The sequence below is a fragment of the Python bivittatus genome, unplaced genomic scaffold (assembly GCF_059951505.1).
Source record: "Python bivittatus isolate LINGU-HERP-01145 unplaced genomic scaffold, Pbiv_v1 ctg000410_np1212, whole genome shotgun sequence".
In the NCBI taxonomy this organism is placed as follows: Eukaryota; Metazoa; Chordata; class Lepidosauria; order Squamata; family Pythonidae; genus Python; species Python bivittatus.
Window position 1 is genome coordinate 10,301,174 of NW_028277067.1, and position 6,059 is coordinate 10,307,232.

Genomic DNA, 6,059 nt, shown 5'->3' on the forward strand with positions numbered 1-6,059 from the left:
ATCTATATTTATTTGTAGTACAGAAATATGTTAGATCATTTCCATCCCTTATTAAACCACTGCCAGGACCAACTTAATGGAAGGTTTTTGATTTTTAATTTCATGCTGGTCTTATTTGAAGGTATTATTATCTGAAGTACATGACATTCAATGAACAACTAGGTCAAACTAGACCTAACAAATGCTTTCTGAATTAACTAAAACTGTGTTTAGTATGAATCTGATCTGCGTAAGTTAAGGATATACTCAGTTCTGCAAATGGTACTATATGACTTGTGCAGCAGGCTACATAAAGGAAAACCTTACCACTAAAAGTCTCATTCAAAAATGTCAAATTTAATTAAATCAAATAATTATCCAGTTTTAAAGCTCATACCTCTAATAGGCATCTATAAAGTATGTTTTTAAAAGGGGGAAATAATTAAATCACTGCCCTGAACTGCCTAAAAATTAAAACTAAAAGCATGGTCCCTGTCCCAAAAAGGTTGCTGACCTTTCACCTGTTTATCTGTAAATTAGATACAATGTACATTGAGGCAACTTAGCTGAGTATTCAGACCACCCACATCTACTTGTTTTTAGAAAGGAAAGCTAATTCTAATAACACTCTCCCTGGATTTTTTCATATCTTGAAGCCATGGGGGAGAGTGTACAAATTCTTACCACCTCCAATGTCATAAGTTACTACCAATGCCACTTCTTTCCCTCCTGCCAAAAAGCTCTCTGGAAGGTCATCTTGTCCTCATATGTAATGGGGAGAGTGTAACAGAGAGTGGAAGAGGCACAGGAAATATTTGTTTCCTGACCTTTCTTAAACTAAGGATCCAGGCCTTAGGCAATTCCTTCTCCCTTTCCTTCTCCTAGCAGCACCCTCACATTTCATTCCACATTTTCTAGAAAGCACCCTGACCTCATGAGAGGCAGCTGCACTTCACTTGAAATGAAATATGGCAATAGTACAGTATTTTCAGGTCTGGCAGAGGAGGCGTGCTGCGGGTCCCGTCTGCCAGAGAATTACGTTTCGCAGGTCCCAGGAGGTGGGCCTTCTCTGCCATGGCGCCCGCCTTCTGGAATCTTCTTCCCCTGGAAGTGAGGTCAGCTTCATCCCTCTTAACATTCCGCAAATCCCTCAAGACCTGGCTATGTGATCAGGCCTGGGGTCCCTTTTGCAATGGCTCCTTTATTAATTTTATCCCCTCCAGTTTTGTGTGGTTTTATAGTTTTTTAATTTGTAACTGTTTTTAGGTATTTATTCTTTTTAATTGTTGTACGCCACCCAGAGTCACTTTGTGTGAGATGGGCAGCTATATAAATACGATAAATAAAATAAAATAAAATAATTATAGTATATTCTCCACCATCACAAGAAATCCAGGGGGCAGCACCATCAAGTTTAGTTTAATTTTCTGAGCAATGCAACTTATGTGTTGACATTTTTCTTGTCAGTTCTTAGACATTGGATTGTTCCAAAAGGTTGACTGATAGAGCAATATCTATATTAACATTTTAATGAGTGGCTGATACTGTTGGGTTGGAGCCATTGCCTGACAGTTGCTGGAAACAGTGCATCACACTGAGATACATTTAATGGGAAAGCTGCAAGAGATAGAGTCTTTGCTAGCAAGAAGCTATTGCCATCACATCCAAAATGAAGAGGCAAGACAAGTCATAATTAAAAGGAGCGGGAACATAAAGGCCATAATTTTTTGGGTGGCATTGCAAGGGAAGGTGGATATACTATGGTGCCTACACTTTACCCTAGCTTGTTATAACACTGATTTCCAAAAGAGTGCAGTCTAGAGGGCTGCAAAAATTGACAATCCTCAGGTTCACAAAGTGAAGCAGCCGCAGGCCACTAGGCCTGATAGGACCCTGATAGAGAAGGATATATAGCGCAGGTGTGGTTACTATTTATCCCCACATTTGTAAGCAGATACCAGGCAAATCTTAATGAACAGCAAGATGATTGAAAAAGAGGAGCAAGAGGGGCAAGGCTCTTTAAATTGCCCTGCTCCTCTCATACTGCAAATCAGTCCATATTAAGGCCACATGTCAGTTTTGGTGTATTCCTCTTTAGTGCAGCCCCATACTTGGCTTTAAATGCTAAAAGGGCTGATACCTATATCTCCATTTTTGATCATCTGGAGGCAAACCATTCTACACACCATATTGGGAGGGGGACTTCTTTCATTTTGGTTAATAGATGCAATTTTGGACCCTACCTGCATTTTGGGGCTTCCAGAGCACCCCAGGTTCTGCTATCAAAAATCGGTTGTAAAAATGCCAGTTTTCACCAGCATTTCTGTCTTTTTCCTTATTTTGCTACAAATTACTGCATGAATGCCACAAAAGTTTTAATATATTTATTTTGCCCTTAAACACGTTCAAACCCTCAAAAAAGCAGAAACAATTCCTTCTGAAGGCAGAAAAATCTTCCTACCCTGTGGCCTGCAGCTGAAAAACTTTTCTGATTCATTTAGGGTTTCACCAAAAACCTGTTTGGAGAAAGTAAAACTGCAAAGAGATCTGAAGTCATTTGCTGTACTCTTTTAAGTCATCACACAAGCATTTTCAGATGCCTCTTGTTTCTAAAGAAAAAGATCCCTTGCCACTTTAACCCAATTAACAGCTTTGTCAAATTGTTTACGCCCATGTTTATGCGGGCACTGCCTTACCCAACACACCTGTTCTGGCAGTTGCTCTTTCTCTCTTCAAACACAGCATTAAATTACAGTATTAAATAGAACTGGTGATGCAATGGGTTTCAGAATGAATACCACAAACACATACTTGATATGAGATATGCTAAAGTTGATCATTCTATCACTTGTCAACTGGGAGTACTTTTGTGACATAATTTATTGTAAACTAGCTATTCTTTAATGTCTCTGGCTGTTCTTTCAGCACTGTTTTCTGTTCTTGTTTGTTTTCAAAGTTTGAATATATAGGGGATTTCTGGACTGATATTTCTAAGTATTTCTAGTTTTATAGTTTCCAACTTTTTCAGTATTGCTAACCCTTCAGCCAAAATAAACTAGGTTTTGCATATTTATAGAGTCTTGCATATTTATTTAAGTTATGCAAATAACAGATCCTTTTCATTTACATAACTTAAATACGGAAAAACAAATTCTAGGCTTCTGTGGCAACTGACTTCTGGCAAAGCTCAGTTTGATTTATCACTTTACATGGGCTATTTTAACAAAAAGTATATGATTTACAAGTGTTCAGTACAAATAGAGTAACAACATGCTACATACTTTCTGGCAGTAAAAGAACCAGAAAGTTTCATTTCTTTTGGATGAGAGAAAATGGGAAACTTATACTGTCTTTGTAGAGTTCAGTTGCCAAATGAGCACATGCAAATGTGTTCATCAGATCATTGAAGTACAGCTGTATTTGAAGGATACTTCAGCTTCAGCTAAACTTCCATCTCTTACTTAGTGTAAAATTCTAATTGATAAATGGGCTCCAGATTATTTATCTACTTTCTCTCACTAACAAAAAGAACTTGTCTCCTTTTCAAACCCTGTTCTACTCTCCAAAATTGTTAAATTTCTAACTCTTTATCAGATGCCACTTTAGGCAAAGGCATAGTGATAAATAAAACTCTGTAACTGAGATTCAAATTCATAATAATATATCCATCATAATAATAATATACTCCTTCAAGTAAATAATATAATATCCACTTTATCAAGTGGATGGCTTTATTATTGAAATCTTTCAGACATTTTCTGCAAGTAGTTCAGTTTTCATGTATTTGTTCATGCATTTTACATAATTTTCAGCATATGGTTTATGTGACCTCCCTCTAAATGAACTTAAACTGTAAAATTAATCCTTAAATTTGCATACCGACTTTAATTGCTCTGTTTTAAAATTCAAACAAGGTACAGAATTAGAAACCAGAAAAAGATCCCAGATATATTAATTAAAGACCTCTCAGTCAGCTAATTAATCTGCATAAGAGCTGAAATTTAGTAATATGTTCTGTCAATTTAAAGTTAGCATTTGTAAAACTTATTATAACTAGGAATCTATTCTAGGAAAATCTCAGAAAAGAAATGAATGCTAGATAGCACTGTAGGTAAAACTATAGAGAAGAAAAGGAAAGATGGAGCCTCTAGTTTAATTTTAAATGAACCATCTACAAACTGGGGAGAAGTGAACTGAATCCCAGAAGTGAACTGAATCAAATCACAATTTACTAGATATTCATTATTGTCAATTACTGTTCTCAACGTAACCTACTATATTAGATTATTGTAAGGATCTAGGTTTAGAGTAAAGTAGATAAACAAGATATGTGTTGTTTAGCAAATGTACCCTCTATGTAAAGATATGGCCCTGTATACAAACTTAATTTCTGAATTCAGGAGTGTGACATCTCCCACCCACTCCCATCTGAAAATTTTCCTGATGTCACATATCTGGGAATTGCTACTTGTGCAGTTATCCAGTAGGAGAGATGCCACTGCATGCTCAGAATTGTTTATTGCTATATCAATATTTGTTTGGGGAGCTGAATTCTGCTGAGCAACTGGTCCAATTTAAGTCCCAAAGTGAAAAGGAGAACTTCAGGAGATACACCTTTGGGATCTATCTTAATTGAAAAACCAAAACAAAGAGTGATGGCAAGGTGGACTTGTTTATAAGTTGTGTAGGTTCTGTGTCTACAACTTTTATGTTACATTAAATTTAGGTGCTCTTACCTATATACATATGATTTAGAGGTTAGGGATAGATACATATGGATACTTATTACATTTTATTGTTTTTCTTTTTTCTTTTCTGTACTGGTTGCTGACCTTAATAAAGTATAACTATCTTATCCAAATAGATAGATATACTATTTGGTATATAGCAAAGTGATAGCAAGGTTGACTTGTTTGGAGCTATACACAAACAAGACTGACAGATACACAACATCAAACCCACAATCAGTTTATAGGATTTAGGTAATAAACTGAAATATTTGCATAGTCTTATAACAATCAAAGAGTTAATGTCAAGATTTACTTGTTTGAAGCTATACAGTCAAACAGTGCCCTCTGGCCCAAACAGTATTTTTCCCAGGCAGGAAAATACCTCTTAAGTTCGTCCAATAATACCAAATTTGGGACAGGTTGTCAAGGGCACACAACAGTGGGGTGTGTCAATGTAGAGTGAAAGAACTGGTACATGTCTCATAATGGTATGAGCAATGAAAAATAGTAATTATGATTATGCCATTACTTGGTCTTAAAGAACAGATGTTAGATAATGCTTGGTGGCCTAACATGTTAATTCAGAGAATATGGGTGTTCCCAGATGAGAATTGTGGAACTCCCTTGTCTCATTCTCACAATTTTAGGAGTGAAGAGTTGTGCAGGAACAGAATAAAATAGTTTGTAAAGTTAAACATTAACAAATATATGTTGTGTATTATTATTGTTGATCTAATCCTTCTTGCTGAGGACTATACTTGTTTTTCAGTGCCATGCCAGAAGCCATGCTCCAAAACATGGATGAAACAAAGCCAGGTCAAAAACTAATTTTGATTTAATTTAGACTTAGTTAAATTTGATGAAATATTCTTTGTGTTATTCCCCATGTATATAATAAACTTCCCTTCTATCATACTAAAAGTTACAGTTCCATGACAATTTTTGGAAGCATTCTGTGTCAAAACCTGGGAGGGGGAAGGGGATTTTTTAATTTAAATATGAAAAATGTATTTGATGACTGTATTTCTGGTTGAGATGTGGACAGTATCACAATTTTGAGAGAAGGATTTACCTGTACATCCTTTTTTAGGGCTTTTTTAAAAGCAATACACTAAGTTTTGAGATCCCAGTGGTGACAGAGATTATGTGTGATTTATTATTGTTGCATTTTATTGGAGAAAGGTCAGTATGTGTGGCATATCTCAAATTACAAATATGTTCCAAAGTGTTCAAAGCTTCATTAGCAGAACCCACAGTTCTAATATATTGAAAATGGAAATGTGTAATTTAATGGAGGTACCTGCTCATGCTTGCCTCTGCTACTATTGTTGCATTCTGGTTGTAAAAAAC